Raw genomic sequence first — 13,241 nt, forward strand, 5'->3', positions numbered from 1 at the left:
TCTTAAAATTGTTAATCACTATATTGTACACCTGTAATTTGTATAATAATACATCATCTATACTTTAATTTGAAAAACTGTCAAAAAACCAAGGTGACTCCCATTCAGTTGTTCCATACACACAGGTTGCATGGGGTGATTCCCCTTTTCTATTATCCACATTCATTTTCCCTCTGGTAAGTGTGAAGGCAGAGAGGGGGTGGATGCTAGGATTGGTGAATGGATATTGTGGTAGAATGGGAGAGAATTAAACACTCTGCCAAATATGCCAAATGCTTCATAAATCTCGGGTGGTATGAACTCATGCTCAGTCTTTGTTTTTCTCCCTGAGACTTCTGTCTCATAATCCCAGAAGTCTGCCCAATGGCCTCAGTCATTTATTTTCACATCCAGCCTTTTCAGCTCCTATTTTAATTTATAGCCTGAAAATAGTTGTTTGTCTCAGAAGTGGTATGGGGCAGAGCTAGAAGTTACCAAGTAGTAGCTGAAATGTGCTATGGGTCACCCTGAATTTCTTGTAATCCCATCACTATCTTCTCAACAAATGGCCCAATTTTAGGAAAGTCGTCACTTCAATGGGAACGGTCAAATGCTACTCCAAGTCTGCACACTGAGTCTCCACTGGTCCACAGGGCCCTGTGTGAGAAGCATGCTGGCTTCTACTGTAGATCTGTTTACACCAAGCCAGCTTGATGTTTTTATCTGTTTACGAAGCAGTGCAAAGTGTTGACATAGCAGCGACCTGGTTCTTCGGGTCTTGGAGAACTGTTTGCACTAGAATGTTTTCTAATCTTCCGTGAAGCTCTGTCGTTTGCATTTAGTGAGGCCTCGGTTCCAGCTGATGGGAACTGTTTGGAGAATGGCTCCACTTCAATACCAATCTTGTTTTCTCTTGTCTTTGAGAGAGTGGTTTCAGATGAGCTCCCCATGTATCAGACTGCTTGTCTTTTCTGTTAGATTTGATTTAAATGAAACACTTTGGATTTCTGAAAATGTGTATTTTGAGCCATGAAGAGTTTGGAATTTTGCCTGCATGGTGCAGCAGCAGAAAATAGATGAATAGAACCTCTGATCTGTCGTGATTTGCTCAGAATCACAGTTTCCACTGAAGTGTATGCACCTCCTCTTTGGTTTGTGTAAATTATTCCTCGATATATCCCTAGAAACACAACTAAGTTTCAGTGCATTTTAATGAGGCATCATCTCACAGGCTTGGGGAACTGTTCACTTTGGGGCTCGGTTGTGAATCTTGCTAAGAAAAAAGTGCAAACGGCCTGCCTCACCTTGCTGGGCAGGCGGGTATAATGAATAATGCCTGTGACAGTGTTTTATAAGCAACATGAAACTGAATACGTATCAGGTTTATATCAACATAGGTTTTATTTGATTCCAACCCTGAACTCCACCACTTGACTTAAATTCATTAGCAGAAAGTAGAATGTAGGAAAAGCACTGAAACGGAAATCACAGGCTCCATGTTGTCAACTTGTCTAAGCACCTGACTAATATTTGATAAGTGCCTTATCTTCTCTGGGCCTTGAAATCCTCCCTAAAATGAAGTGGCTGAGTTCAATGATCCCTGAATTCCTTTCAGCTCTATACTCTACGTAGCTACTGGACAGACTCCTGGTGAAATGGAAAAGCTTGAAGTCATACTATTATCTATTTATGAAATAGGATCCTTCAGCTTTTTATTCATTTTATTGTCTTGATGATCTTTTATATGCCTTTAAAATGACTTTAAGGCATATCCCCTTGCCTGCTGATAGCAAAATAATCATATGATATTGGTTCTATGATATATTATGAAAAATCAGATTCATTTAAAGTGCAGGACTGTTTCCACTTTAGTTAAACAACTTTAGGTAAAGAGATTCTAGGAATGAATATACATCCCTCCAGCCATTCTCCAAGGCCCATCCCCCACATGGGCCAGTGGAGCAGGGAGGATTGATGATGGGAAGGAGGTGAAGTATTGATGGTTTTCAAACCACACTTCTGACCAATGTCCTGAAGCTTGTTTCACAGAACACTAGTTTTGTGAGATTTTATAGATTAGGCATGAAAGAGGTTCCATGATTAAATGAGTTTGTGAAACATTACACTCAACAAATGTAAACAAGGTTTCCTTACTATATAACTTTCTCAGAACTTTGAAGATGCTCATGGACATTCTGCGTGTCCATTGGAGATATAAGACATTTATGTTGCACAAGCGTGATTGACTGTGAGACCCTTTTATTTGAGAAAGTCTCATAGAACTAGATTCCTTGGAATCTAGTTGAAGAAATATGGTTCTTGTTTGTAAGGAACCCAAATTAACTGAGGCAAGTGAATATCCACTGAGACTCTAAAGAAAGGGATACTTTAGGGCTATGGTAATTCACTAGTGTGTGTGACCGAGAGAACAGAATTGCATCAAATTGATGAATACTAAGGATTATAGTTTTATATTTACCTAAAACCCACCTCACCAGTTAAATTAGTTTGCCTTGCACGGAGCTCAGTACACCACCAAGGGTGTCTAGACATTTCATAAATGCTCTGGATGCCAAAGTTTAAAAACTGTTAGACTGTTTATTAGGTTAGTAGTAAAATTTTTATGGTTGCCTTATTTTTTACCTCTTTTCTTCCTTCAGCAAACATTCATTGAGCACTTTGTCCTGAGTATTTTTCTAAGCTCTCGTGCTATGTCATTGATTTCCCGTGGCATGAATCTTTCCTCAACAAGTGATATTTTGTAGGAGAAGGAAGAGTATATTTTAAAATTGGGATCGAGGTGACAGATGTAACTTTTTTAAAGCAAGTCCAAAGCAGAAAGGCAATGAGGAGGGGAGAGAGCAATTAATTCTCAAAGAAATGCAAAAGAATGTTCTCTAGAGAGATGCCTGCTTTAGTCTTGAAATCAGAACAGAAGTTTGCTCAATGGAACATGCCAGTCGGTTCTAGTACCAAGATTAAAAATGTCAAAGGCAAGGAGATGGAAACAATTCGATGAGATTGGGAAAGTGTAAGGCAGTTGGTGTTATTGGAACATGAAGGGGAACAAGCCAAGTAGAAGCTATAAAGCTTCAGAGCTTGGCAAAGATCTGAGTACAAAGATTTCTGTGCTTTGAAAATTTCTCAGAGTCAGAATCAGGAGATGAAAAACTAAGAGGGGCTTTTAGAGAGGGGAGATTATGATGAAGCAAAGCTGACCTCTGAAGCAGTGTAGAGAGGCTTGTTGTTCAGTTGCTCAGTTGTGTCAGATTCTTTGCAACCCCATGGACTGCAGCACGCCAGGCTTCCCTATCCTTCACCATTGCTCAAACTCATGTCCATTGAGTCAGTGATGCTAGAGAGGCTATAGGTGGGGAAATCAATTTGTAGGTGTTGCAATTATCCATGACAATTGACTCATTGGAAAAGACCCTGATGCTGGGAAAGACTGAAGGCAGGAGGAGAAGGGAATGACAGAGGATGAAATGGTTGGATGGCATTACCAACTCAATGGACATGAGTTTGAGCAAACTCTGGGAGTTGGTGGTGGACAGGGAAGCCTGGCATGCAGCAGTCCATGGGGTCGCAAAGAGTCAGACACGACTGAGCAACTAACCTGAACTGAACTGAACTGAACAGTTATCCAATTGAGAGGTGATGGATACATAAATCAAGGCATGAGCAGTGATCCACTTGAATGGGACATCTTTGAAGTTGCTCAGTCATGTCAGACTCTTTGCGATCCCACGGACTGTAGCCTACCAGGTTCCTCCATCCATGGGATTCTCCAGGCAAGAATACTGGAGAATATTCAGTATGCCATTTCCTTCTCCAGGGGATATTCCCAACCCAGGGATTGAACCTGGGTCTCCTGCATTGGAGGCAGACGCTTTAACCTCTGAGCCACTAGGGAGGCCCTTGGAGGTATTAATGGTGTAGATTTTATACTTGGGCTTTCCTCATAGCTCAGTTGGTAAAGAATCTGCCTGCAATGCGGGAGACCTGGATTCGATCCCTGGGTTGGGAAGATGCCCTGGAGAAGAGAAAGGCTACCCACTCCAGTATTGTGGCCTGAAGAATTCCATGAACTGTATAGTCCATGGGGTTGCAAAGAGTCAGACACAACTAAGTGACTTTCATTTTCACTTTCAATGATTAGGGCGGACTTCCCTGGTAGCTCAGTGGTAAAGAATCCACCTGCAATGTAGGAGATGCGAATTCAATCCCTAGGTTGGGAAGGTCCTCTGGAGAAGGGAATGGCAACCTGCTCCAGTACTCTTGCCTGGAGAATTCCATGAACCAGGGGAGTCTGGTGGGCTGTAGTCTATGGGGGTCACAAAGAGTTGGACATGACTGAGCAACTAAACAACAAAACTGATTAGATTGTATGGGATGATAGGGAATGGAAGAGCTTCAAGGTGTATGGTTTCTTTCTTGGGAGATTGGTTAGATAATGATGTTTGCAATGAGATAGAAAATGCAGAAGAGTGGACATCATTTTCAAGTGTAAAAATATAAGTTCATTTTTTCATATATAAAATTTGAAGTGCTTTGAGGATATACAGGATGAGACCCTCAGAGATGATTGGTTATATTTGCCTTGACTCCCATACAATTGTTTTGTTAACAGTTATATATCTACATGCCATCAGCCTTTAGGTGGTGGATATAAAATTCTTAAAATTAAAAATACAATCTTAGAAGAGAAGACTAAAAGCTTTGAAGGAATCAGAAATATCATCATGTGTGGGTTCGATCCATGAGTCAGGAAGATCCCTTAGAGACGGAAATGACAAGTCACTTCAGTATTCTTGTGTGGGAAATCCCATGGACAGAGGAGCCCCGCGGGATACAGTCCACGGGGTCACAGAGAGTCAGACAGGACTGAGTGACTGAGCACAGCACACAGAGAATCATGGAATGGCAAATGAGAAAGTCTTTATTCCAAGATCTGGGAATGGAAGGTGAGACGATAGAGAATAAGAGAATTTTAAAGAAGGATCTGTCAAAAAAGAAAAAAAATAAAAAAATAAAAACCTGACAAGACAAAACGCCTCAGAGAATTTTTCGGTGATAAGACTGAGATTTGTTTTAGGATTTGGCAACACTGAGTTGTTAGTGACCTTTGCTGGAATGATTTCAGTGAAGCCAGATTGCCTTAAGTGGTTAGATATGATAACAATGGGTTTAATCATTTTTTCCCCCCAAAAAAAAGCTTGGCTAAGAAAAAAGGAAGATAAAGATAGGAATAGCTACAAAGAGTTGAAGCGTCAAGGGAAAAATGTGTTTAAAATATAATTTGTTTGTGTGTTTCTCTGTGTGTGTCAGAGAGAGTGAAAGAGAGAAAGAGAAAGGACGGGCGGAAGGAAGGAAGGATAGGCTGCAGGATCTGTGAGCCTGGGAGCCTTGGGGGCCAGGAACACGTGCAGGCGTGCTGGAGTGATGGAGTGTGCTCTGCAGGATGTAGAGCTGCATCCACGGCCCTGGTGTGCTGGTAGCCGGTAGCACCCCGACTGGGTGCCAGTACAGTAGCCCCCCATTGTGACAACCAAAGATGTCTCCAGACATTGCCAAGTACCCTGGGGAGAGAGGCAAGTTATTCCTGGATGAGGACCACTGGAATGGAAGAGCAGGCAGTGGAAAAGACTACTCACATAAGAGAAAGAAGAGAAAAGATAATGCAGAATGGACTGAGGTAGAAGGAGTCTCTGGGATGCAGAACTTCAATAAAGGTGCCTCCTTTGTACAGAAGAGATGTATTTTCCTCTGATACCAAAATGAGGGAGAAAAAGAGGATAGGGATGCTAGGAAATTTGCCCTTTGGGGTGGGACAGTGGTCAGAAAAACAGAAAATCAAAATGATTTCTGTTCCCTCTGTGAATTAAGGAAATGAGGTCATCTGATAAAAATGAACAAGCAACACAAGCTAAGCAGAGGCGTGAGGAAGTGGAATCATTCAGGATGATAAAGCCGAAGTGAATGTGAGAGGAAAAGGCCCCAAATTCTAGATATCTTAGGGAATGTAACTGATGCCACAGGCATGAATTTGAACAAGTTCCAGTTCAACAGAAGACTAATTTCCCCTTCAACACATCTAGTCCCTCCATTAAAGAAGTGAGGAGGGCAGCTTGCAGGGTTGATACTGTATTGGATATTTGTGGGTCAGGTAGGGGAGACGGGGAGAAGGAAATGGCAACCCACTCCACTATTCTTGCCTGGAGAATCCCGTGGACAGAGGAGCCTGGTGGGCTGCCATCTATGGGGTCACACAGAGTCGGACATGACTGAAGCAACTTAGCAGCAGCAGGGCAGATGGGATAGGAAAATAGATTGGATCACAGATAGACAAAAACATAACTTCAGAGGTTAGTGTATCTTAAGCATTATCTAGTTCAATGGTTTCTACTCTAGAGTCAATCAATGAAAAATTTTTAAAAATGAAAAGAAAATCAAATGGCATTCCTTCAACTCTTAACTCTAGAAGAGATATTCAAATATTTGCATGAGATTGTGTATAGTTCATGTTAAAAGCCCTTTTAATATCCTTTTTTGTGTACCGCATTTTCATATTTAACTACTTAGAAATAATATGCTTGTCTTTTGCTTATTGATTTGTCAGACATCTTTACATATTAAAGGAATCAACCCCATGTGTTAAGTACTATAAATATTTATCAAGTTTTCTGTTTGTCTTCTGACTTTAGTTTTATTCAGGCATTTTTAAATTAGAATGTATCAAATACATCAATATACCCTTCCAGAGAAGTTTTGTGACATACTTAGAAAGGGTTTCCCCATAGAGACCTGATAAAAGCATTCTCTATGCTTTTTTTAAAATTTTTGTGGTTTTGGCTTTTTTATATTTACATTTGTGGACCACTTACAATTTATTTTGGCTTAATAAGTAAGCTAGGGATGCAATTAAGTTATTTTTAAGAGGGTGTCAATCACCTAAACATAATTTATTAAGTTCAGTCTTGTTAATATTGTTATGTGATGCCACTTTTTCCATAAAAATAAATGCACTCAGTTATTTGGGTGTGTTCATGTTTCTCTATTTATCCCATTGATGTGTTTGTTTATTTTTGGATATGGATATATTTAAGATATCCATGAGTAATACACATGATCATAGAATTACTTATTAGACTTAACTCCTCATTTTATCATGAGACCCAGAGAATTTAAATGGTTTATCAGAAGTCATTCAGGTAGTTAGTGAGAAATCCACTGGAACCCGAGTCTTGTTTCTCTGTTGAGTTTGGATTACTCTAACACCCTTCTAACTTGTTATGAACCAATTCTATTATTAGCCATTGACTAGGTCTGTGATGAAATCAGTCATCACGAGTGGTCAGTCATTGGTTATTCAGGTGATCAGATGAAGTAGTTCAACAGATAGCTGATGGAAAAAGAAAATGTTTGGAGAAAATGACTACTCCATAATCATGAAAGTGTCTTATTCTTAATATTATGTTACAACAGACAGCAAAGGATTGTGAATCCTTTGGGTTATGGAAGAAATACTGGGCTGAGAGTGTGTGGCCCTGGAACTGGAATTTGGAGAGATGCTCAAAAAAGGATAGATAGATATTTACCATTAAAGTTATGACCAATCTAGACAGCATATTAAAAAGCAGAGACATTACTTTGCCAATAAAGGTCCATCTAGTCAAAGTTATGGTTTTTCCAGTAGTTATGTATGGATGTGAAAATTGGACTATAAAGAAAGCTGAGGGCTGAAGAATTGATGCTTTTGAACTGTGGTGTTGGAGGAGACTCTTGAGAGTCCCTTGGACTGGAAGGAGATCCAAACAGTCCATCCTAAAGGAAATCAGTCCTGAATATTCATTGGAAGGACTGATGTTGAAGCTGAAACTCCAATACTTTGGCCACCTGATGTGAAGTGGTGACTCATTTGAAAAGATCCTGATGCTGGAAAAGATTGAGGGCAGGAGGAGAAGAGGATGACAGAGGATGAGATGGTTGGATGGCATCACTGACTCAATGGACATGAGTTTGAGTAAACTCCGGGAGTTGGAGGTGGACAGAGAGGTCTGACGTGCTGCAGTCCATGGGGTTGCAAAGAGTTGGACATGACTGAGTGACTGAACTGAATTGAACTGATGAACCTGTGAACTTATAATTTGCAGTGATTTGTGTAAAACTGTTTCTCTACAGAAACTATGCATTGGTTTCAGTTTTTGGAAAACTTTCTCCTTTGTGCTTGTATAAAAAAGGAAAAAAGAACATTCTGTTGATTCATTCTGCATTTGTAGTTCTTACTTCAAAGCATCACTTTGAATTTTTATTTGAGAATATATTAATATTATTAAGTGGAAAGATATTGGGTGACAGTTCTTTAGAATATTTAGGGTGTTTAGGAAAATAAATGAGCCACACAATTTCTAGGACTATCCCCCAAAGATGGAAAAGTTACTTGATCATTCAAATGTTTGCATATGATTAACAAAGTCTCATAGAATGTATGAAATATATGACTATATATTTGAGTATATGAAATACCAGTTACAAGTCAACTCTGTTGATGAAGTGGGAGATGAAGGAGTGGATTAATGTCAGTTATACCCTAAACAAAGATATTGTTTAGCTTTCTTCCCAGCCAATATGTACAGATACACTTGTATAGACTTTACCCTTATAGGATAAGAATTCTTACTATTAATATTTAAGTTAAGTGTGTTTTGATCATTCAGGAAACATTTTTTTATCAAATTCAGGTCTACTTTGCTTTCCTTATTTAACATAAGGCAATGAGGGTAAATAATTACAATGCAGAGACAAAAAAAAAGATTTTTGAACATTGATTCCACCAAAGGGTCCATGTTGAACACTGAAGATTGCCTGGTTTGAAATTTTATCCAACTTGATAATTTGATGCCCTCTGATTTGCAAATTGCCTTAGTGCTTCCAAAATAACTGTGGATCAGTTAACTGCAGGAGAGGAGTGACTGATAATCAAACATGAATCCCTTGTTTTAAGTCTCTGTAGGAGCCTTTAGTGACATGAAAATCATTCAGTCATGTCCAATTCTTTGCGACCCCATGGACTATACAGTCCATGGAATTCTCCAAGCCAGAATACTGGAGTGGGTAGCCTTTAGGGTTCCAATTAAATCCTAAGGCAACAAAAATTAGCTTTCTCATGGACTATGAGTTACCACATAAGCGCTACATTTTAACATTAGATGCACCCCTTTAGGGCCAAAGAAGACACTTTGGGAAACCTGCTGGTTTAGAGTTCCAAAATTGGAACTTTGAGCAAAAAAAAAAATGTTCAAACTGAGAGTAACCGAGTCATAAGTGAATCAGGATGTAATTTTTGGTTAAAATGATGTAATATAATGAAACACTTAAAAGATTGGCCTATTTTCCTTTCTTGGAGGTTACCTGTTTAAATTAGCTCTAATCACTTGGAATTCATTTAGTGATCCTGGTGTTGTGTGGATGCTGGCAGCTATGGAGTTCCAGAGTGATGTTAGACATATATGAAAAGTTATGAACCCAGTTAAGTCTCTGAATGAGGAAGGCAGGCACTACTTATGGACAAGTCCTCAGCTTGTCATATAGAAGTGATGTGGTCAAAGTCTGGGACCCACCAGAAGCTTTTCTTTCCTACAGCTAGAGTTTATGCTACTGTGGGTAAAACCACTGGCTAGGTCTTTGGATAAATGTATATTTTCCTAGCTTCCCTTCCACATGATATCCTCTACTCAGATCAAAGACCCGGACCTCTCCTACCTCTGTCTTTCTGTATAATATATGTCCTCTAAGAGAAACCAAGCCCCACCATGTAAGTTAGCATGAAGTTAATAAACTATTGTTTCCAGGTTAGTTGCATTTAAACTTCTTTTGAAATTACTGAGTGAAAGTATATGTTACCTCTGAAAAATCTTCAATACTCATATGACACATGTATCCTTATGGATTAATTTTAAGATCAATGATTGGCCTTAAGATTTATGATTGATAAGGGGAGTTTTGCATAATTTCTTGACGATTTATGAGTGTGTGACTGATTTTGGTATATCAGACATAGACATTAAATATAATTCCTCTTATATTTGAATCAATGCATTATAGTACCCATATACACATTAAAAAGCCTTTCATATATAAGGTAAATATTTCCTCAAAGGAGTTACATATGGAGACAAACAGAGAATAGTATTAACATCCTTTCTTTAGTTGAAAACCTTGAATCCCACATCAAGACAAATCTAGGCCTAGATCCCAGTGTTCCTAATGGAGTTTATTCCTCGATTTGCATAAGGTTTATTAGACTAAAAATTCTAAGGAAGGAACTGTGTGTGATTTCCATTAAAAAGGGCTTTCTTCTCAGGGTGAGGTTTGGGCCAGGAAATGGTTTTATCCTTTCGATCTGTGGTTTGTGGCTTGTGTTGGACAGAGATGTCTCTGACACCCTGTGAAAATGTATGACCCCTGCTCAGAAGATGCTCTAAAATCAGTGGGGGTTTTATTCTCTAATCTTTTGCTGAAAGGATGTCAAGTCAGCACATTAAGGTGTGGAGGTATGGCAAATATTGTTAGAAAAATGCAGCCGTGTTGAAATCTTGAGAGTGCTTCCTTCTCAGAATTGCAGGGAAAGACACATGATGACACATGTTGTAAAGCTGTGCTGGAAATTCAGACTCATGCTGAAATCTTAGAAAAAGATAGTGAGATGTGGTGAATCATGAATTATGAGGGCAGTCCAGGGCCAGGGTTATAGAGCAATTTCAAGTTGGGTATTCCAGTGAATAGAGAGAAGAGAAGAGAAAAAACAGGGCATTTTAGGTGGAGAAAACAGGATTATCCAATCCCCAGGGATGTGGAGACCACAGGAGGATCACAGAAAAGTGAGACTGAAAACCAACAGGGTGGAAGGAGCTGGTTGGTTGCAAAGATATACTGCTAGGCAGTATAAGAGCTCCAAATGTCAGCTAGGAATTTGGACTGTTTGCTATAGGGAAGTGTACTCTGTGATCAAAATAATGGTTTGGATGGCATAGAAAGTGGAAGCAGGATCCATCAACATTCAACAGAAACTGAGAAGAGAGAGCAATTATCTCTTTCTTTTTGGTTACCAAAACAAGGGGATAATGACAGGACATGAACAATAAGAGCAAAATTGGAAATATGCAATCTAGCGTCCAAGATTACCTTTCTAATCAAACTATTCTTGTGGTGTGATCTTGGCTTTGAGTCATTCCATCAGTTCAGTTCAGCCGCTCAGTCGTGTCCAACTCTGCAATCCCATGAACTGCAGCATGCCAGCCAGGCCTCCCTGTCCATCTCCAACTCCCGGAGTTCACTCAAACTCATGTCCATTGAGTCGGTGATGCCATCCAGTCATCTCATCCTCTGTTGTCCCCTTCTCCTGCCCTCAATCTTTCCCAGCATCAGGGTCTTTTCCAATGAATCCATTCTTCACATTAGGTAGCCAAAGGATTGGAGTTTCAGCTTCAGCATCAGTCATTTCAATGAATATTCAGGACTGATCTCCTTTAGGATTGACAGGTTGGATCTCCTTGCAGTCCAAGGGACTCTCAAGAGTCGTCTTCAACACCATGGTTCAAAAGCATCAATTTTTCGTTGCTGTTTTCTTTATAGTCCAACTCTCACATCCATACATAACTACTGGAAAAACCATAGCTTTGACCAGATGGACCTTTATCAGCAAAGTAAGGTCCCTGCTTTCAAGCGTCTTTTAATTTCATGGCTGCAGTCATCATCTGCAGTGATTTTGGAGCCCAAGAAAATAAAGTCTGTCACTGTTTCCATTGTTTCCCAATCTATTTGCCATGAAGTGATGGAACTGGATGCCATGATCTTAGTTTTCTGAATGTTGAGTTTTAAGCCAACTTTTTCATTCTCCTCTTTCACTTTCCTCAAGAGGCTCCTTAGTTTCTGTTGGCTTTCTGCTATAAGGGTGGTGTCATCTGCATATCTGAGGTTATTGATATTTCTCCCAGCAATCTTGATTCCAGCTTGTGCTTCATCCAGCCTGGCATTTCACATGATGTACTCTCCATAGAAGTTGAATAAGCAGGTTGACAATATACAGACTTGATGTATTCCTTTCCCAATTTGGAACCAGTCCAAATTGATTCCATGTCCAGTTCTAACTATTGCTTCTTGACCTGCATACAGATTTCTCAGGAAGCAGATAAGTTTTGGTATTCCCATCTCTTGAAGAATTTTCCACAGTTCGTTGTGATCCACACAGTCAAAGACTTTGGTGTATTCAATAAAGCAGAAGTAGATGTTTTTCTGGAACTCTCTTGGTTTTTCTATGATCCAATGGATGGTGGCAATTTGATCTCTGGTTCCTCTGCCTTTTCTAAATCCAGCTTGAACATCTGAAAGTTTTCGGTTCACGTATTGTTGAAACCTGGCTTGGAGATTTTGAGAATTACTTTGCTAGTGTGTGAGATGAGTGCAATCGTGTGGTAGTTGTAACATTTTTTGTCATTGGCCTTCTTTGGAATTGGAATGAAAACTGACCTTTTCCAGTTTTGTGGCCACTGCTGAGTTTTCCAAATTTGCTGGGATATTGAGTGCAGCACTTTCACAGATCATCTTTAGGATTTGAAATAGCTCAACAGGAGTTCCATCACCTCCACTAGCTTTGTTTGTAGTGATGCTTCCTAAGGCCCACTTGACTTCATCTAGGATGTCTGGCTCTAGGTGAGTGATCACACCATCATGGTTATCTGAATTATTAACATCTTTTTTTGTATAGTTCTGTGTATTCTTGCCACCTCTTCTTTATATTTTCTCCTTCTGTTAGGTCCATACCGTTTCTGTCCTTTATTGTGCCCATCTTTGCATGAAATATTCCCTTGGTATCGCTAATTTTCTTGGAAAGACCTCTAGTCTTTCCCATTCTATTGTTTTCCTCTATTTCTTTGCATTGATCACTAAGGGAGGCTTTCCTATCTCTCCTTGCTATTCTTTGGAACTCTGAATTCAGATGAGTGTATCTTTCCTTTTCTCCTTTGTCTTCAGCTTCTCTTCTTTTCTCAGCTATTGTAAGACCTCCTCAGACAAACCATTTTGCTTTTTTACATTTCTTTTTCTTGGGCATGGTCTTGATCACCACCTTCTGTACAAGGTCACAAACCTTTGTCCATAGTTCTTCAGTCACTCTGTTTATCAAATCTAATCCCTTGAATCTGTTTTGTCAGCAGCAGACAAAACGTGGTCCACTGGAAGTGGAATGGCAAACCACTTCAGTA

General features: G+C 39.6%; 1 non-coding gene across 1 annotated transcript; it reads right to left on the reverse strand.

The window, feature by feature from the left end:
- Window positions 1-3,820: 3,820 nt before the first annotated feature.
- Window positions 3,821-3,892, reverse strand: TRNAW-CCA (transfer RNA tryptophan (anticodon CCA)). Its single transcript has one exon. It is a non-coding gene; the product is annotated as a tRNA-Trp (tRNA).
- Between the last annotated feature and the right edge of the window lie 9,349 nt (window positions 3,893-13,241).

This window comes from Bos javanicus, chromosome 27 (assembly GCF_032452875.1).
Source record: "Bos javanicus breed banteng chromosome 27, ARS-OSU_banteng_1.0, whole genome shotgun sequence".
NCBI lineage: Eukaryota > Metazoa > Chordata > Mammalia > Artiodactyla > Bovidae > Bos > Bos javanicus.